The 22,381-nt window shown below is 39.4% G+C and overlaps 1 pseudogene; it reads right to left on the reverse strand.

Moving 5' to 3' along the window:
* Window positions 1–5,100: 5,100 nt before the first annotated feature.
* Window positions 5,101–5,611, reverse strand: LOC103012346 (ferritin light chain-like; annotated as a pseudogene).
* Between the last annotated feature and the right edge of the window lie 16,770 nt (window positions 5,612–22,381).

Raw genomic sequence — 22,381 nt, forward strand, 5'->3', positions numbered from 1 at the left:
TGCAATGGTGAATGGGATTGTTTCCTTAATTTCTCTTTCTGATCTTTTGTTGTTACTGTATAGGAATGCAAGAGATTTCTGTGCATTAATTCTGTATCCTGAAACTTTACCAGGTTCACTGATTAGCTCTAGTAGTTTTCTGGTGGCCTCTTTAGGATTCCCTATGTATAGTATCATGTCATCTGCAAACAGTGACAGCTTTACTTCTTTTCCAATTTGGATTACTTTTATTTCTTATTCTTCTCTGATTGCCATGGCTAGGACTTCCAAAACTATGTTGAATAATAGTGGTGACAGTGGACATCCTTGTGTTGTTCCTGATCTTAGAGGAAATGCTTTCAGTTTTCCACCATTGAGAATGATGCTTGCTGTGGGCTTGTCATATATGGCCTTCATTATGTTGAGGTAGGTTCCCTCTACACCCACTTTCTGGAGAGTTTTTATCATAAATGGGTGTTGAATTTTGTCAAAAGCTTTTTCTGCATCTATTGAGATGATCATATGGTTTTTATTCTTCAGTTTGTTAATATGGTGTATCACATTGATTGATTTGCGTGTATTGATGAATCCTTGCATCTCTGGGATAAATCCCACTTGATCGTGGTGTATGAACCTTTTAATGTGTTGTTGGATTCTGTTTGCTAGTATTTTGTTGAGGATTTTTGCATCTATATTCATCAGTGATTTGGGTCTGTAATTTACTTTTTTTATAGTATCTTTGTCTGGTTTTGGTATCAGAGTGATGGTGGCCTCACACAATGAGTTTGGGAGTGTTCTTTCTTCTGCAATTTTTTGGAAGAGTTTGAGAAGGATGGGTGTTAGCTCTTCTCTAAATGTTTGCTAGAATTCACCTGTGAAGCCATCTGGTCCTGGACTTTTGTTTGTTGGAAGAATTTTAATCACAGTTTCAATTTCATTACTTGTGATTGGTCTGTTCATATTTTCTATTTCTTCCTGGTTCGGTCTTGGAAGGTTATACCTTTCTAAGAATTTGTCCATTTCTTCCAGGGTGTCCATTTTATTGGCATAGAGTTGCTTGCAATAGTCTCTTATGATGCTTTGCTTGCAATAGTCTCTTATGATGCTTTGTATTTCTGCGGTGTCTGTTGTAACTTCTCCTTTTTCATTTCTAATTTTATTGATTTGAGTCCTCTCCCTCTTTATCTTGATGAGTCTGGCTAAAGGTTTATCCACTTTGTTTATCTTCTCAAAGAACCAGCTTTTAGTTTTATTGATCTATGCTACTGTTTTCTTTGTTTCTATTTCATTTATTTCTGCTCTGATCTTTATGATTTCCTTCCTTCTAGTAACTTTGGGTTTAGTTTGTTCTTCTTTCTGTAGTTCCTTTAGGTGTAAGGTTAGATTGTTTATTTGAGATTTTTCTTGTTTCTTGAGGTACGCTTGTATTGCTATAAAATTCCCTCTTAGGACTGCTTTTGCTGCATCCCATAGGTTTTGGATAGTCGTGTTTTCATTGTAATTTGTCTCTAGGTATTTTTTGATTTCCTCTTTGATTTCTTCAGTGATCTCTTGGTTATTTAGTAATGTATTGTTTAGCCTCCATGTGTTTGTGTTTTTTACATCTTTTTCCCTGTAATTTATTTCTAATCTCATAGCATTTTGGTCGGAAAAGATGCTTGATATGATTTCAATTTTCTTAAATTTAGCAAGGCTTGATTTGTGACCCAAGATGTGATCTCTCCTGGAGAATGTTCTGTGTGCATTTGAGAAGAAAGTGTAATCTGCTGTTTTTGGATGGAATGTCCTATAAATATCAGTTAAGCCTATCTGGTCTATTGTGTCATTTAAAGCTTGTGTTTCCTTATTAATTTTCTATCTGGTTGATCTGTCCATTGGTGTAAGTTTTTTTTTAAACGTTTCTTTAATTAATTAATTTATTTATATTTATTTTTGGCTGTGTTGGGTCTTCGTTTCTGTGCGAGGGCTTTCTCCAGTTGCGGAGAGCGGGGGCCACTCTTCATCGCGGTGCGCGGGCCTCTCTCTGTCGCGGCCTCTCTTGTTGCGGAGCACAGGCTCCAGACGCGCAGGCTCAGTAGTTGTGGCTCACGGGCTTAGTTGCTCCGCGGCATGCGGGATCCTCCCAGACCAGGGCTCGAACCCGTGTCCCCTGCATCGGCAGGCAGATTCTCAACCACTGCGCCACCAGGGAAGCCCATAAGTGAGATTTTAAAAGTCCCCCGCTATTACTGTGTTGCTGTCGATTTCCTCTTTTATAGCTGTTAGCATTTGCCTTATGTATTGAGGTGCTCCTATGTTGGGTGCATGTATATTTATAATTGTTATATCTTCTTCTTGGATTGATCCCTTGATCATTATGTAGTGTCCTTCCTTGTCTCTTGTAACATTCTTTATTTTAAAGTCTATGTTATCTAATATGAGTATTGCTATTCCAGCTTTCTTTTGATTTCCATTTGCATGGAATATCTTTTTTCCATGCCCTCACTTTCAGTCTGTATGTGTCCCTAGGTCTGAAGTGGGTCTGCTGTCTTTTGTAGACAGCATATATACGGGTTTTGTTTTTGTATCCATTCAGCCAGTCTGTGTCTTTTGGTTGGAGCATTTAATCCATTCACGTTTAAGGTAATTATCAGTATGTATGTTCCCATTACCATTTTCTTAATTGTTATGGGTTTGTTTTTCTAGGTCCTTTTCTTCTCTTGTGTTTCCCACTTAAAGAAGTTCCTTTAGCATTTGTTGTAGAGCTAGTTTGGTGGTGCTGAATTCTCTTAGCTTTTGCTTGTCTGTAAAGCTTTTGATTTCTCCATTGAATCTGAATGAGATCCTTGCCAGGTAGAGTAATCTTGGTTGTAGGTTCTTCCTTTTCATCACTTTAAATATATCGTGCCACTCCCTTCTGGCTTGTAGAGTTTCTGCTGAGAAATCAGCTGTTAACTTTATGGGAGTTCCCTTGTATGTTATTTGTCATTTTTCCCTTGTTGCTTTCAATAATTTTTCTTTATCTTTAATTTTTGTCAATTTGATTACTGTGTGTCTAGATGTGTTTCTTCTTGTGTTTATCCTGCCTGGGACTCTCTGCACTTCCTGGACTTGGGTCCCTATTTCCTTTTCCATTTTAGGGAAATTTTTGAGTATAATCTCTTCAAATATTTTCTCGGGTCCTTTCTCTCTCTCTTCTCCTTCTGCGACCCCTATAATGTGAATGTTGTTCCATTTAATGTTGTCCCACTGGTCTCTTAGGCTGTCTTCATTTCTTTTCATTCTGTTTTCTTTATTCTGTTCCGCAGCAGTGAATTCCACCATTCTGTCTTCCAGGTCACTTATTCGTTCTTCTGCCTCAGTTATTCTGCTATTGATTCCTTCTAGTGTATTTTTCATTTCAGTTATTGTATTGTTCATCTCTGTTTGATTGTTCTTTAATTCTTCTAGGTCTTTGTTAAACATTTCTTGCATCTTCTCGATCTTTGCCTCCATTCTTATTCCGAAGTCCTGGATCATCTTCACTATCATTATTCTGAATTCTTTTTCTGGAAGGTTGCCTATCTGCACTTCATTTAGTTGTTTTTCTGCAGTTTTATCTTTTTCCTTCATCTGGTACATAGTCCTCTGCCTTTTTATTTTGTCTATCTTTCTGTGAATGTGGTTTTCATTCCACAGGCTGCAGGATTGTAGTTCTTCTTGCTTCTGCTGTCTGCCTTCTCCATTTATCCTTTAATTATATCCTTTAATGCATAAGCTGTGGCATACAACTTCAAATGCATTGTTCTCTTGGCTGTCGTAGTCCAGGTAAATAAAGATTAAATGATACATTTTTGATTGTTTTCGATGCATTGAAGCAGTAAGATCAATTTAATAGTAGTCTGAATTGAATTAAGAATTTAGAAGAACAAAGTCTAGAAAGTCTTTGACTTACAAAAATGTGTTGTTGGCTTGATGAAAATGTCATATCTAGTTTTGGGGTATGTGTGTTTATAAAGGAAATAATATAGCATGAAGGTTAAGGTAGAAATTCTAGAGTCAGCCCTAATCTTATTTCTAGTTATTAATTCTGTGACCTTGTGAAGTCTCTTAATGTCTATAAATCTTAATATTCTCATTTCTAAATAGGGTTGAATATAAAGAGTTTGGCATAATGTTTGTCAAATTACAGGGCACAATAAAGTGTTACACTATGTGACAGAGTCACAATGTATTTGAAAATGGGTGGCAAACAGTAAAGCACTATATAAATGTGAGGTGCTCTTGCCACATGACTTTCATGAGAAACATGTAGATTTCCTGCACAGAGCTGAGATGGGGAAATTGTCAACCAGACATTGTTTGTATTGCCAGTGGCTCAATAAGTGGGAGAAAGGGTTAGCTACAAGTAACAAAATAAAAAAATTCATTATATTAAAGTTTAGCTCAATACAAATCTTTTTATTGGTTTGTTTGTTTTTAACCTGAAAGTATGAATAAGCAATCAAGAATCAATATTCTGAAAATGCATCAAGGGGTAAATGAGTCTTAGAGAGTATGATCTTCCTGAAGCAATTCTAGTACAGCTAAGATCTTGGTTACTGTTGGAGCATGTATGTGGGGCAGAGGGTATAAATACAAATTCCTTAGCCTGATATTCAAGGTCTTCACAATCTCGTCCCTGACACGTTTCCAGTTTTTCTTTGCAGTATATCCTTCCATATTCCATAATCTTCACCGTCTCTGTCCAAGCCATGCATATGCAGACATCTTTGTCTCTGTTTTGCCTAAAGTATCTTCTCTCTCTTCCTCACAATTGTATTTGACATAATACTTAATCAGTAACTAGAAAATCCTGAAAGCTTTTCTAGTTTCACTTTTGGAGATCATAACCTCTCTCCCTGTGTCTCCCAATCATATTTCTTTTATCTCCATTTGTACAAATATGTCACTTTACTTTGAATTAGTTATTTGTGTTTCTTCTTCTTTTTTTTTTTTTTTTTTTTTGCTTCAAAAAGCTTTACTGTTTCCATTTGGTCCGAGGTTTAGGGGAGAGTGCTCCAGAGTGGTTAAAAAGCTGCCTAGTGGCTGCGGAGAGGGGCTTCAGGCAGAAGCCCTGACACCAGAGAGGGCTCCTCAAAGGCCACTGGGCTCCGGAGGCTCCTAGTCGTGCTTGAGGGTGAGCCTTTCGAAGGGATTCTTGCTCAGGCAAGCCTAGAGATCAGCCAGCCTCCAGAGGTTGGTCAGGTGGTCACCCATCTTGATAAGTTTCACCTCCTTATCTGGGAAGTGGCTCTCTAGGAAGTCACAGAGGTGGGAGCCTGCACAGGCAGAACCCAGGGCATGCAGATCCAAAAGGGTCTGGTTCAGGTTCTTCTCCATGAGAATGGCAGCTTCCATAGTGTCCTGGATTTTACCCCACTCATTTTGAGATGGCTTCTGCACATCCAGGAAGAGGGCATGACCACCATACTGCTTTTGCATTTTCAAGAGACTCTTGGCACCCTCACGCTTCTCCTCAGCCAATCCACGGAAAAAGTGGCCCATGCCCTTCACAGCCATATAGTCGCAGTTGAAATAGAAGCCCAAAGGAGGCTTGCAGATGCATGTTGACCAGGCGGTTGATGGCGACCTCCACCTCGGTGGAATAATTCTGACAAATCTGGGAGCTCATGGTTGATCGGTAATAAGCTCAAAAAATGGTGTTGGCTAGTCCTGGTGATGAAGGATAGCTGAATGGCTGATTCCAAAGGTTGTGACTGGAAAAAAGTTTGGAGAGTGGTCAGAGACTGGAGCAAGGGATGTCCCTGGGGTCTGTTCCGTCCAAACATCGTTGGAGAAAGAGAGAGATCTGTGGGACTGCTGAGTGCACTGCCTATTTGTGTTTATTATTCTTTTACTTGAAGGCCAGCTCCTTGAGGGCAAGTTCCTTAAGATCATCCTCTGTGTCTTCTGGTCTCCATAGCCCCTCAGTGCCTGGTCCAAAGCTTTGCACACAATGTGAACTAAGAAATGATTTTTGGATTGAATTGAAATCAGACTTCTTTGAATAAAGTCCATTACCTATGGGAGTATTCCTTCTGAGGTTTTGAGACATATCAGCTTTCCAAATGGCCTTAACAGTTAGGGGTAGTCATTGTAATCTTTGATGGTTTCAGAGAAAGGGGACTTGTAAAAACTTTGCTCTTATCAATGAAAATGATCAGGCTGATATTGGGTATTAGAAAACCTATAACCTAATAATTTTGCTTACGTCATTGGAAAAGGAACCTCACTAAAAATAGTGGCAGCTGTTTCCTTAATGATACATTAATCCAGAAGCCTGTGGCCTTCTGCAATCTGTTAACATTTGCTGAGGACAGAAAATTTTAACACAACAATTTTTGGTAAGTTTGTTAGATATATTTGAAGAAACATATGTATTGAGCCTCTACTATGAGCCATACGGTGTTCTAGTCTCTAGTGTGACATTTGATCAAGACATAGCTAAAAACCATTTTATTTAGAAGGCTGAATGCCAAACTTTGTCTTGTGATTTAAAGCAATGAAAATTAATTCACCTAAATGGACTTTGTCATATGTCTTTAATGTATGCATTACTTTCTTCTTATTTAGTGTTTTTCCTTTAGAATTTTTATATTTATCTCATCTATATAAATATAGAATTTCCTTTTAAAAATTTCTTTATCACTTATTACAACTAGTATCTAAAAACAGTACTTTTTCCCTTATTGTTCCATGCTGTGTTTTAATTATTCTACCTTTTTAAAATTAATTGTTATTGGAGTATAGTTGATTTACAATGTTATATACCATTTTTTACTTAAACTCCAAGAAAGTGAAGAAATTCGCACTAAGGTGTAAATAAGAGGTCAAAGTTATGCTAAGCATATGAAATGAAGTTAATGAGAACCTAGCAATGTTGAATTAATTTAAAAAATACTTTCTTTATAAGATCCTTATGGATCAAATAAACTACAAAAGGAAACAAGTAAGTAATGCTAAAAGGAAACAATAAAGGAAAATGGAAAATAAAACATATGGGCTATAAAAAATAGTGATTAAAATAGCACACAAAGGTGGATGGATATGAGCCTTTTGAAGGATAACAGATAAAGAAATATTGGCAGTCAGTAATTCTTAAAATGACAACATATCCATTTAAATACTTAGGCACCTGTGGCTTCCTGGAATTATGTCAATTTATAACCATTCATTTATCCATTTATTTATTTACCAAGCATTTATTTTACTATTTTTTTTTTCATTTTTGTTTCATTCATCCAACATAGATTATAGATTTCAGGTTTCAGAGATGATGACAACCAGTTGTAACTTGATATAGTAAAGCAACTGAAATATATTAAATTTCCATAAATAACATCTGTAATAGAATGGTGACAGTATATTTTCTTTCTCATGGACATTCATTAGGTTAAAACATTTCAAAAAGGAGGCAGTGGTTTTATGTCTTGGGAATTCTTTTATAGGAAATGTACATTTCCTGTAATAAATACTTGGGCTCTAATAAAGCTGTTAAAAATAAATGAAATAAATGGTTATTTTTAAGGTAATACCAGTCAATAAAATTGAGTATGAAAATATGAGGAAATAATTCTTAACAGAGGAAGCAAGGGAAAAAATTGATAACTTTAGGTGTCACTTTAAAAATGAACAGGGAGGGGGGAGCTTCAGAGCCACGGAGGAGAGCGCAGCCACAGAGGTGCGGAGGGCAAAGCGGAGAGGTTCCCGCACAGAGGCTCGGCGCCGAGCAGCACTCACCAGCCCGAGAGGCTTGTCTGCTCCCCCGCCGGGGCGGGCGGGGCTGGGAGCTGAGGCTCGGGCTTCGGTCGGATCGCAGGGAGAGGACTGGGACTGGCGGCGTGAACACAGCCTGAAGGGGTTAGCGCACCACAGCTAGCCCGGAGGGAGTCCGGGAAAAAGTCTGCAGCTGCCGAAGAGGCAAGAGTCTTTTTCTTGCCTCTTTGTTTCGCTGCGGGCAAGGAGAGGGGATTCAGAGCGCCGCCTAAACGAACTCCAGAGAAGGGCGCGAGCCGCGGCTATCAGCGCGGATCCCACAGCAACAGGGGCGCAGAGGGAAAATCGGAGAGACTCCCGCACAGAGGCTCGGCGCCGAGCGGCGCTCACCAGCCCGAGAGGCTTGTCTGCTCCCCCGCCGGGGCGGGCGGGGCTGGGAGCTGAGGCTCGGGCTGCGGTCGGATCGCAGGGAGAGGACTGGGGCTGGCGGCGTGAACACAGCCTGAAGGGGTTGGCGCACCACAGCTAGCCGGGAGGGAGACCGGGAAAAAGTCTGCAGCTGCCGAAGAGGCAAGAGACTTTTTCTTGCCTCTTTGTTTCGCTGCGCGCAAGGAGAGGGGATTCAGAGCGCCGCCTAAACGAACTCCAGAGAAGGGTGCAAGCCACGGCGATCAGCGCGGACCCCAGAGACGGGCGTGAGACGCTGGGGCTGCTGCTGCCGCCTCCAAAAAGCCTGTGTGCGAGCACAGGTCACTCTCCACACCAACCCTCCCGGGAGCCTGTGCAGCCCGCCACTGCCAGGGTCCCGGGATCCGGGGACAACATCCCCGGGAGAACGCACTGCGCGCCTCAGGCTGGTGCAACGTCACGCCGGGCTCTGACGCCGCAGGCTCGCCCCGCCTCCTCTGTACCCCTCCCTCCCCGCGGCCTGGGTGAGCCAGAGCCCCCGAAGCAGCTGCTCCTTTAACCCCGTCCTGTCTGGGCGGGGAACAGACGCCCTCAGGCGACCTACACGCAGAGGCGGGTCCAAATCCAAAGCTGAACCCCAGGAGCTGTGCGAACAGGGAAGAGAAGGGGAAATCTCTCCCAGCAGCCTCGGGAGCAGCGGATTAAAGCTCCACAGACAACTTGATGTACCTGCATCTGTGGAATACCTGAATAGACAACGAATCATCCCAAATTCAGGAGGTGGACTCTGGGAGCAGGAGATATTAATTTTTCCCCTTTTCCTTTTTTTAGTGAGTGTATATGTATATGCTTCTGGGTGAGATTTTTGTCTGTATAGCTTTGCTTTACAATAGCTTTATTTTACTTCACTATATTATAGCCTCTTTCTTTCTTTCTTTCTATTTTTTCTCCCTTTTACTCTGAGCCGTGTGGACGAAAGGCTCTTGGTGCTCCAGCCAGGCATCAGGGCCGTGCCTCTGAGGTGGGAGAGCCAACTTCAGAACACTGGTCCACAAGAGACCTCCCAGCTCCACGTAATACCAAACGGCAAAAATCTCCCAGAGATCTCCATCTCAACATCAAGACCCAGCTTCACTCGACGACCAGCAAGCTACAGTGCTGGACATCCTATGCCAAACAACTAGCTAGACAGGAACACAACCCCATCCATTGGCAGAGAGGCTGCCTAAAATCATAATAAGGCCACAGACACCACAAAATACACCACCAGACGTGGACGTGCCCACCAGAAAGACAAGATCTAGCCTCATCCACCAGAACTCAGGCACTAGTTCCCTCCACCAGGAAGCCTACACAACCCACTGAACCAACCTTAGCCGCTGGGGACAGATACCAAAAACAACGGGAACTACGAACCTGCAGCCTGTGAAAAGGAGACCCCAAACACAGTAAGATAGGCAAAATGAGACGACAGAAAAACACACAGCAGATGAAGGAGCAGGTTCAAAACACACTGGACTTAACAAATGAAGAGGAAATAGGTAGTCTACCTGAAAAAGAATTCAGAATAATGATAGTAAGGATGATCCAAAATCTTGGAAATAGAATAGACAAAATGCAAGAAACATTTAACAAGGATGTAGAAGAACTAAAGAGGAACCAAGCAATGATGAAAAACACAATAAATGAAATTAAAAATACTCTAGATGGGATCAATAGTAGAATAACTGAGGCAGAAGAAAGGATAAGTGACCTGGAAGATAAAATGGTGGAAATAACTACTACAGAGCAGGATAAAGAAAAAAGAATGAAAAGAACTGAGGACAGTCTCAGGGACCTCTGGGACAACATTAAACGCTCCAACATTCGAATTATAGGGGTACCAGAAGAAGAAGAGAAAAAGAAAGGGACTGAGAAAATTTTTGAAGAGATTATAGTTGAAAACTTCCCTAATATGGGAAAGGAAATAGTTAATCAAGTCCTGGAAGCACAGAGAGTCCCATACAGGATAAACCCAAGGAGGAACACGCCAAGACACATATTAATCAAACTGTCAAAAATTAAATATAAGGAAAACATATTAAAGGCAGCAAGGGAAAAAAAACAAATAACACACAAGGGAATCCCCATAAGGTTAACATCTGATCTCTCAGCAGAAACTCTGCAAGCCAGAAGGGAGTGGCAGGATATACTTAAAGTCATGAAGGAGAAAAACCTACAACCAAGATTACTCTACCCAGCAAGGATCTCATTCAGATTCGATGGAGAAATTAAAACCTTTACAGACAAGCAAAAGCTGAGAGAGTTCAGCACCACCAAACCAGCTTTACAACAAATGCTAAAGGAAATTCTCTAGGCAAGAAACACAAGAGAAGGAAAACACCTACAATAACAAACCCAATACATTTAAGAAAATGGGAATAGGAACATACATATCGATAATTACCTTGAATGTAAATGGATTAAATGCCCCCACCAAAAGACACAGGCTGGCTGAATGGATACAAAAACAAGACCCATACATATGCTGTCTACAAGAGACCCACTTCAGACCTAGGGACACATACAGACTGAAAGTGAGGGGATGGAAAAAGATATTCCATGCAAATGGAAATCAAAAGAAAGCTGGAGTAGCAATTCTCATATCAGACAAAATAGACTTTAAAATAAAGACTATTACAAGAGACAAAGAAGGACACTATATAATGATCAAGGGATCGATCCAAGAGGAAGGTATAACAATTGTAAATATTTATGCACCCAACATAGGAGCACCTCAATACATAAGGCAAATACTAACAGCCATGAAAGGGGAAATTGACAGCAACACAATCATAGTAGGGGACTTTAACACCCCACTTTCACCAATGGACAGATCATCCAAAATGAAAATAAATAAGGAAACACAAGCTTTAAATGATACATTAAACAAGATGGACTTAATTGATATTTATAGGACATTCCACCCAAAAACAACAGAATACACATTTTTCTCAAGTGCTCATGGAACATTCTCCAGGATAGATCATATCTTGGGTCACAAATCAAGCCTTGGTAAATTTAAGAAAATTGAAATCGTATCAAGTATCTTTTCCGACCACAACGCTATGAGACTAGATATCAATTACAGGAAAAGATCTGTAAAAAATACAAACACATGGAGGCTACACAATACATTACTTAATAACGAAGTGATTACTGAAGAAATCAAAGGGGAAATCAAAAAATACCTAGAAACAAATGACAATGGAGACACGACGACCCAAAACCTATGGGACACAGCAAAAGCAGTGCTAAGAGGGAAGTTTATAGCAATACAAGCCTACCTCAAGAAACAGGAAACATCTCGAATAAACAACCTAACCTTGCACCTAAAGCAATTAGAGAAAGAAGAACAAAAAAACCCCAAAGCCAGCAGAAGGAAAGAAATTATAAAGATCAGGTCAGAAATAAATGAAAAAGAAATGAAGGAAACAATAGCAAAAATCAATGAAACTAAAAGCTGGTTCTTTGAGAAGATAAACAAAATTGATAAACCATTAGCCAGACTCATCAAGAGAAAAAGGGAGAAGACTCAGATCAATAGAATTAGAAATGAAAAAGGAGAAGTAACCACTGACACTGCAGAAATACAAAAGATCATGAGAGATTACTACAAGCAACTATATGCCAATAAAATGGACAACCTGGAAGAAATGGACAGATTCTTAGAAATGCACAAACTGCCGAGACTGAACCAGGAAGAAATAGAAAATATGAACAGACCAATCACAAGCACTGAAATTGAAACTGTGATTAAAAACCTTCCAACAAACAAAAGCCCAGGACCAGATGGCTTCACAGGCGAATTCTATCAAACATTTAGAGAAGAGCTAACACCTATCCTTCTCAAACTCTTCCAAAATATTGCAGAGGGAGGAACACTCCCAAACTCATTCTACGAGGCCACCATCACCCTGATACCAAAACCAGACAAAGATGTCACAAAGAAAGAAAACTACAGGCCAATATCACTGATGAACATAGATGCAAAAATCCTCAACAAAATACTAGCAAACAGAATCCAACAGCACATTAAAAGGATCATACACCATGATCAAGTGGGGTTTATCCCAGGAATGCAAGGATTCTTCAATATACGCAAATCAATCAATGTGATACACCATATTAACAAATTGAAGGAGAAAAACCATATGATCATCTCAATAGATGCAGAGAAAGCTTTTGACAAAATTCAACACCCATTTATGATAAAAGCCCTGCAGAAAGTAGGCATAGAGGGAACTTTCCTCAACATAATAAAGGCCATATATGACAAACCCACAGCCAACATTGTCCTCAATGGTGAAAAACTGAAACCATTTCCACTAAGATCAGGAACAAGACAAGGTTGCCCACTCTCACCACTATTATTCAACATAGTTCTGGAAGTCCTAGCCACAGCAATCAGAGAAGACAAAGAAATAAAAGGAATCCAAATCGGAAAAGAAGAAGTAAAGCTGTCACTATTTGCAGATGACATGATACTATACATAGAGAATCCTAAAGATGCTACCAGAAAACTCCTAGAGCTAATCAATGAATTTGGTAAAGTAGCAGGATACAAAATTAATGCACAGAAATCTCTTGCATTTCTATACACTAATGACGAAAAATCTGAAAGTGAAATTAAGAAAACACTCCCATTTACCATTGCAACAAAAAGAATAAAATATCTAGGAATAAACCTACCTAAGGAGACAAAAGACCTGTATGCAGAAAATTATAAGACACTGATGAAAGAAATTAAAGATGATACAAATAGATGGAGAGATATACCATGTTCCTGGATTGGAAGAATCAACATTGTGAAAATGTCTCTACTACCCAAAGCAATTTACAGATTCAATGCAATCCCTATCAAACTACCACTGGCATTTTTCACAGAACTAGAACAAAAAATTTCACAATTTGTATGGAAACACAAAAGACCCCGAATAGCCAAAGCAATCTTGAGAACGAAAAATGGAGCTGGGGGAATCAGGCTCCCTGACTTCAGACTATATTACAAAGCTTCAGTAATCAAGACAGTTTGGTACTGGCACAAAAACAGAAATATAGATCAATGGAACAGGATAGAAAGCCCAGAGATAAACCCACACACATATGGTCAACTTATCTTTGATAAAGGAGGCAAGCATATACAGTGGAGAAAAGACAGCCTCTTCAATAAGTGGTGCTGGGAAAATTGGACAGGAACATGTAAAAGTATGAAATTAGAACACTCCCTGACACCATGCACAAAAATAAACTCAAAATGGATTAAAGACCTAAGTGTAAGGGCAGACACTATCAAACTCTTAGAGGAAAACATAGGCAGAACACTCTATGACATACATCACAGCAAGATTCATTCTGACCCAGCTCCCAGAGAAATGGAAATAAGAACACAAATAAACAAATGGGACCTAATGAAACTGAAAAGCTTTTGCACAGCAAAGGAAACCATAAACAAGACCAAAAGACAACCATCAGAATGGGAGAAAATATTTGCAAATGAAGCAACTGACAAAGGATTAATCTCCAAGATTTACAAGCAGCTCATGCAGCTCAATAACAAAAAAACAAACAACCCAATCCAAAAATGGGCAGAAGATCTAAATAGACATTTCTCCAAAGAAGATATACAGATGGCCTACAGACACATGAAAGAATGCTCAACATCATTAATCATTAGAGAAATGCAAATCAAAACTACAATGAGATATCATCTCACACCGGTCAGAATGGCCATCATCAAAAAATCTAGAAACAATAAATGCTGGAGAGGGTGTGGAGGAAAGGGAACACTCTTGCACTGTTGGTGGGAATGTAAATTGATACAGCCACTATGGAGAACAGTATGGAGGTTCCTTAAAAAACTACAAATAGAACTACCATACGACCCAGCAATCCCACTACTGGGCATATACCCTGAGAAAACCATAGGTCAAAAAGAGTCATGTACCAAAATGTTCATTGCAGCTCTATTTACAATAGCCAGGACATGGAAGCAACCTAAATGTCCATCGACAGATGAATGGATAAAGAAGATGTGGCACATATATACAATGGAATATTACTCAGCCATAAAAAGAAATGAAATGGAGGTATTTGTAATGAGGTGGATGGAGTTAGAGTCTGTCATACAGAGTGAAGTAAGTCAGAAAGAGAAAAACAAATACAGTATGCTAACACATATATATGGAATCTAAGGGAAAAAAAAAAAAAAAAGGCCATGAAGAACCTAGTGGCAAGACGGGAATAAAGACACAGACCTACTAGAGAATGGACTTGAGGATATGGGGAGGGGGTGGGGTGAGATGTGACAGGGTAAGAGAGTGTCATGGACATATATACACTACCAAATGTAAAATAGATAGCTAGTGGGAAGCAGCCGCATAGCACAGGGAGATCAGCTCGGTGCTTTGTGACCACCTAGAGGGGTGGGATGGGGAGGGTGGGAGGGAGGGAGATGCAAGAGGGAAGAGAAATGGGAACATATTGTATATGTATAACAGATTCACTTTGTTATAAAGCAGATGCTAACACACTATTGTAAGGCAATTATACTTCAATAAAGATGTTTGAAAAAAAAAAAAAAATGAACAAAAACACTTGGTGTTTTTTTAAATTATTCATGCCTCCTATTTGGGGAAAAGAATAAAATCTAAGGTAAATAACACAAAAGTTGCTTTCCTACATCAGATATACTTTCTTCAAAGCTGGGTATATGTCAAATTCATTTTAAGGCTACTATTGGCCTTTAGCTCCACCAAAAGACCATCAGAAACACATGTTGATCATGCAAATCTGAGTTTGTTAGACTTACAGTAAGAAAGAACACCAGTATGATAGATTTTTAGCCAGGTCTGTGAAGGGAGAATTCCCAGGAGCAAGTATATAGGGCCCTAGCTGATTTTTAAGGCTGATATTGCAAGGGAGGAAACTGGGATTGGCAGAATTTATAACAAAGTAGCTTTGGTTTGGTGGACACGATAAGGAGAAGGTCTTGAAGTGAGCTATTAGTCTTTATAAGTAAGCTATTTTGGTTGGTTCATAGATTTATCTTCCAAAGCAAGTATTTCCTATAGCAAGCTGCTAAGTTGCTTTTGCCCAGTCCCAGTTTTGTTTAGCACAGAAGCAGGAAAATATATTTAGTTTTCAAAGTTTTTAGCCCAGGAACAGTAAAGTATGATCTTATTTCTCACTGCAAATAACTTAAAATTAATTCAAAGACCAGATATTTTCCTTTTAGGGTAAGCATGCTTCTAGTTCTAGTTCATCCCTTCACCATGAAGGGATCTCAAATGACTCCTGTGCTTCTTTAGTTCTTTTGGTCCTTACAGTATTGTATTCTTGTCTCCTTTTTAAATAGTCAAACTCCCATTGTTTTATTCACATATTTGGTTGATCTCCTCTGTTTCCAGTGTTGTGCTAGTTGTCAGGTACACAAAGTTGAATGAGTGTAATCTTGGATGAGACAAGCATGCAAACAAATACACACAAGAATTGATAGCTTGTGCTATTGAAACATTTTGCAGAGGGTACACAAAGAGGGTGTGGATGGTTGGACAAAGTTTTATACCGGAGCTAATGTTTGATCTGAGTTTCAAAGCATATGGAGGAAGAGGGAGAGAAAGGAAGAGAATTGTAGGTTAAAGGAACAGGTGTGTAAGTTTGGGAAACTGCCAACTAAACAGAATGACAATTTAAAATATAGGTATTACTTATATAGAAATATTTCATTCTTGCTCACATTTTCTTTGAACATAAGTCTTATTTCCCTAATAAATCTGAAAGGATCTTGTGCATGGAAAATCTTTTTCTATCCCTCATGTCACCTAAATCTGTATCTAGAGAATGTGCAGTAAATACTCTGATTTATTTATATATGGTAACTGAGAAGACCTGGAGGAAAAATATTGTGAGTTGGATTATTTACTCTAACCAGTTTAGCAAATTACTGTTATTTTAACAGGGTTTTCAGTGGGTAGAAGACACATGGGTGATTCCTATAGTAATTCAAGCAAGAAGCTCTCCTCAGCTCTATAATTAATGATTGTGCCCAATATTCAGGGCCAGATTATTAATAACTCATAAGAAAGAGTATTTGCCTGATACTTATGTGCAGTAATTTTGCGTGGAAAGAATGGATGCATTTGTATATCACATTAATATTACCAAGCATGAAAGAAAGTCAGCTAGGGGGTTGGGGGAAAGCTTTTCTTTATGTATCAAAAAGATAGCCTTGTGAGGTTTGCTCTCCTTCTTTCTTGTAGTCTGTGATGCTGATGTGATACAGTCATGCCTGAAGCTCTGCTAGCTGAGTTGTTTCATCGAGGTTACAATAGCATAAACACCAAAAAGCCCAAAAGCTGAAGATGGCTGAGCAAGAGGTTATGAATAGGCTGGGTTTTTGATGACTTTGAGTTGAGGAACCAATTCTGGGCTTCCTAGCTCCAGACTTCTCCTTATGGAAGATTATTAAATTGCTTAAAGAACTGTTTGTCGGGTCCTAAAAATCTTGCAGGGATAAGCTTTCCTTACTGAAACAATCCCAGTATATGCCTCTTACTAGATTTTCAATGAATATTTGTGTAAGGAGTTTTACTGAACTCAGAGGGGCTTGTGGGTTAAATTGTGTTAGTCTGCTAGGACTGCCATAACAAAAGATCACAGAGTGGCTGGCTTAAACAACAAATTCATTTTCTAACAATTCTGGAGGCCAGAAGTCAAAGATCAAGGTGTGGACAGGTTTGCTTTCTCCTGAGGCCCCTTTCCTTGCCTTGTAGATGGTCACTTTCTTGCATTGGCCTTATATGTCCTTTCGTCTATACATGAATAACCCTGGTGTCTCTCTGTGTATCCTAATCTGTTTTTATAAGGACACCAGTCAGATTGGATTAGGGCCCACCCTAGAGGACTCATTTTAAATTACTTAGCACTTTAAAGGCTCTATCTCCAAATATAGTCACATTCTAAGGTATTGCAGGTTAGGGCTTCAACCCTATGAACATGAATTAGGGAGGACACAGTTAATTCCATAACATAAATATTATGATTTAGTGACTATTACTGCTTGTTTATTTCTTCATATGAACTTTTTTTTTAATGAACTTTTGAATCAACTTGTTTATTTCCAAAGAAAATAAGTTCTTATTTTGTTGGGATACTTTAGACCTGCAGACTAATTTTGGGAAAATTAGTAACCTTATGCTATAAACCTTGTGTAAGGAGAGGTAAGTTTTTCTTTTGATCAAGTGTTTTTCTGTCTCTCAGGAGCATTCTAAAGTTTTCTTCTTAGAATATTTTCATTTTTTTGCTAATTATTATGTAGCTATATTATCTTTGTCTAAACATACTGTATATACTATGTTTTTTAATGGTTGTGTTTTTTTATTGAAGGCTGTTTATATTTGTACCTAAAACTTCGTATAGCTTGTAATAGTTTCGATTTTGAATCTCGTGGCTTTTCAAGTACTACAATGCTATCATGGGCAAGTAACGTTAATTTTGCCTTTTTCCTCCAAGTTTTACAACATATATTTCTTTCTTTTCTTTCTTTCTCTCTTTCTTCTTTGTCTAAGTATGTTAGCTAGAAGCCAGTTTTCATCTTCTAGTTGTTTCCTATTAAGCTTGCTGATGGATTTCGTATTTAAAAATAACTAGAAAATATCCATCTGTTGTTATTTTATGAATGGTTTTAACCCAGCATAGATATTAAATTTTATCAAATGTTGTTTCAGCAACTATGGCAGTTATGCATCAGTATGGGTGCAGATATCATGCAGTCTTTCTGTACTCAAATGGAATGTCTCTAATTGTAACTGTGTAAGTGGGTAGAGCTATTTCAGCTCTTTTAAATAGGCAGGCAGTATGGTCCTACTTCCTGGGCTCACATGGGGAACCGTTTCCTGTTCCCTGCTATGTGTGTGGCCAATTTGACTTCCATACCTACAGTCCCTAAGGTACCATCTCTAGTACATATATATGGTTATGACTCCATCTGGGTTATAATACTGTAATCTCTGCTATTGCTCTGGGCTCCCTCTGCTTCTGTAACATAAAGATTTTCCCTTTCTATTTTTGAGTGTGGTCCTATACCTTTTAACACTTAAATATTCTATCCCTTATTTCTATTTTGGTGGGAAAGAGAGATCCAAATGAGGAACTGCTCCATGTTGACCCAGACATTCTGCTCTCTCTGTGCATTGTCAAGTCACTGAGTTATTAAGTGGCTTTTACCCAAAAGTGGATAACTCTAGTCTACTTAAAAATTATAAAACAAAATTTTCTCTTTAGTCAGACCATGTAGAATAGTGAAAAGTCCCTAAGCTTTGAGGCCAGTAAGACTAGATATTGAATCCCAGCTTTGCAATTCACTTGCTTGGTAATCTATTTTAGGACAAATTATTTAACTGCCATGATACTGAATTTACAAAATGGAAATGATGACAGTTACCATTGATTAAAGGACTGAATAAAATAATGAATGCAAAATGCTTCCCAAATAGTAGAGGTTCAGTAAATTTTGTCATCAACTCTTGCTCCCCAAGAAGTATTAATTGGAGTATATATGATATATAGTTACATTTTAAAGTGTACCCATTTCTCATTCTTAGGCAAGTGAAAAATATTTCAAATTGAGGGAATGATTAAGAATAACATTGCTGGAGATTGGTTCAAGATGGCAGAGCAGAAGGACGTGCTCTCATGCCCTCTTGCGAGAGCACCAGAATCACAACTAACTGCTTAGCAATCATCAACAGGAAGACACTGGAACTCACCAGAAAAGATACCCCACGTCCAAAGACAAAGGAGAAGCCACAGTGAGATAGTAGGAGGGGTGCAATCACAGTAAAATCAAATCCCATAACTGCTGAGTGGGTGACTCACAGACTGGAGAGCACTTATACCACAGAAGTCCACCCACTGGAGGGAAGGTTCTGAGCCCCACGTCAGGGTTCCTAACCTGGGGATCCGGCAACAGAGAGAGGAATTCCTAGAGAATCAAACTTTGAAGGCTAGTGGGATTTGATTGCAGGCCTTTGACAGGACTGGGGGAAACAGAGACTCCACTCTTGGAGGGCACACACAAAGTCGTGTGCACATCGGGACTCAGGGGAAGGACCAGTGACCCCATAGGAGACTGAACCAGACCAACCTGCTAGTGTTGGGGGGTGGCTGTGGCTCACGATAAGGACAAGGACACTGGCAGCAGAGGTTCTGGGAAGTACTCCTTGGCGTGAGCCCTCCCAGAGTCCGCCATTAGCCCCACCAAATGGTAGGCTCCAGTGCTGGGTCACCTCAGGCCAAACAACCAACAAGGAGGGAACCCAGCCCCACCCATCAGCAGTCAAGCAGATTAAAGTTTTACTGAGCTCTGCCCACCAGAGCAACACCCAGCTCTACCCACCACCAGTCCCTCCCATCATGAAAATTGCACAAGCCTCTTAGATAGCCTCATCCACCAGAGGGCAGACAGCAGAAGCAAGAAGAACTACATCCTGCAGCCTGTGGAACAGAAACCACATTCCCAGAAAGATACACAAGATGAAAAGGCAGAGGGCTATGTACCAGATGAAGGAACAAGATAAAACCACAGAAAAACAACTAAATGAAGGGGAGATAGGCAAACTTTCAGAAAAAGAATTCAGAATAATGATAGTGAAGATGATCCAGGACCTTGGAAAAAGAATGGAGGCAAACATCAAGAAGATGCAAGAAATGTTTAACAAAGACCTAGAAGAATTAAAGAACAAACACCTAGAAGAATTAAACAACAAACAGAGATGAACAATACAATAACTGAAATGAAAAATACACTAGAAGGAATCAATAGCGGAATAACTCAGGCAGAAGAACGGATAAGTGACCTGGAGGACAGAATGGTGGAATTCACTGCTGCAAAACAGAATAAAGAAAAAAAAAAAATGAAAAGAAATGAAGACAGCCTAAGAGACCTCTGGGACAACATTAAACGCAACAACATTCACATTATAGGGGTCGCAGAAGGAGAAGAGAGAGAGAAAGGACCCAAGAAAATATTTGAAGAGATTATGGTCAAAAACTTCCCTAACATGGGAAAGGAAATAGCCACCCAAGTCCAGGAAGTTCAGAGAGTCCCAGGCAATATAAACCCAAGGAGAAACATGCTTAGACACATAGTAATCAAACTGACAAAAATTAAAGACAAACAAAAATTATTGAAAACAACAAGGGAAAAATGACAAATAATATACAAGGGAACTCCCATAAGGTAAACAGCTGATTTCTCAGCAGAAACTCTACAAGCCAGAAGGGAGTGGCATGACATATTTAAAGTGATGAAAGGGAAGAACCTACAACCAAGACTACTCTACCCTGCAAGGATCTCATTCAGATTCGACAGAGAAATCAAAAGCTTTACATACAAGCAAAAGTTAAGAGAATTCAGCACCACCAAACCAGCTCTACAACAAATGCTAAAGGAACTTCTTTAAGTGGGAAACACAAGAGAAGAAAAGGACCTAGAAAAACAAACCCAAAACAATTAAGAAATTGATAATAGGCACATACATATCGATACTTACCTTAACTGTGAATGGATTAAATGCTCCAACCAAAAGACACAGACTGCCTGAATGGATACAAAAACAAGACCCATATATATGCTGTCTACAAGAGACCCACTTCAGACCTAGAGACACAAACAGACTGAAAGTGAGGGGATGGAAAAAGATATACCATGCAAATGGAAATTAAAAGAAAGCTGGAGTAACAATACTCATATTAGATAACATAGACTTTAAAATAAAGACTGTTACAAGAGACAAGGAAGGACACTACATGATGATCAAGGGATCAATCCAAGAAGAAGATATAACATTTATAAATATACATGCACCCAACATAGGAGCACCTCAATACATAAGGCAACTGCTAACAGCTCTAAAAGAGGAAATCGACAGTAACATAGAAAATATGAACAGACCAATCACAAGTAATGAAATTGAAACTGTGATTAAAATTCTTCCAACAAACAAAAGTCCAGGACCAGATGGCTTCACAGGTGAATTCTATCAAACATTTAGAGAAGAACTAACACCCATCCTTCTCAAACTCTTCCAAAATATTGCAGAGGAAGGAACACTCCCAAACTCATTCTATGAGGCCACCATCACCCTGATACCAAAACCAGAGAAAGATACTACAAAAAAAGAAAATTACAGACCAAAATCACTGATGAACATAGATGCAAAAATCCTCAACAAAATACTAGCAAACAGAATCCAACAACACATTAAAAGGATCATACACCACGATCAAGTGGGATTTATCCCAGAGATGCAAGGATTCATCAATACACGCAAATCAATGAATGTGATACACCATATTAACAAACTGAAGAATAAAAACCATATGATCATCTCAGTAGATGCAGAAAAAGCTGTTGACAAAACTCAACACCCATTTATGATAAAAGCTCTCCAGAAAGTGGGACTAGAGGGAAACTACCTCAACATAATGAAGGCCATATATGACAAACCCACAGCAAACATCATTCTCAATGGTGGAAAACTGAAAGCATTTCCTCTAAGATCAGGAACAAGACAAGGATGTCCACTGTCACCACTATTATTCAACATAGTTTTGGAAGTCCTAGCCATGGCAATCAGAGAAGAAAAAGAAATAAAAGGAATCCAAATCGGAAAAAAAGAAGTAAAACTGTCACTGTTTGCAGATGACATGATACTATACATAGAGAATCCTAAAGATGTCACCAGAAAACTACTAGACCTAATCAATGAATTTACTAAAGCTGCAGGATACAAAATTAATGCACAGAAATCTCTTGCATTCCTATACACTAATGATGAAAAATCTGAAAGAGAAATTAAGGAAACACTCCCATTTACCATTGCAACAAAAAGAATAAAATACCTAGGAATAAACCTACCTAGGGAGACAAAGGACCTGTATGCAGAAAACTATAGGGGCTTCCCTGGTGGCGCAGTGGTTGGGAATCTGCCTGCCAATACAGGGGACGTGGGTTCCAGCCCTGGTCTGGGAGGATCCCACATGCCGCCGAGTGACTGGGCCCGTGAGCCACAATTGCTGAGCCTGCGCGTCTGGAGCCTATGCTCCGCAACAAGAGAGGCCGCGATAGTGAGAGGCCCGCGCACCGCGATGAAGAGTGGCCCCCGCTTGCTGCAACTAGAGAAAGCCCTCGCACAGAAACGAAGACCCAATGCAACCATAAATGAATGAATGAATG

Source organism: Balaenoptera acutorostrata, chromosome 4, assembly GCF_949987535.1.
Source record: "Balaenoptera acutorostrata chromosome 4, mBalAcu1.1, whole genome shotgun sequence".
NCBI lineage: Eukaryota > Metazoa > Chordata > Mammalia > Artiodactyla > Balaenopteridae > Balaenoptera > Balaenoptera acutorostrata.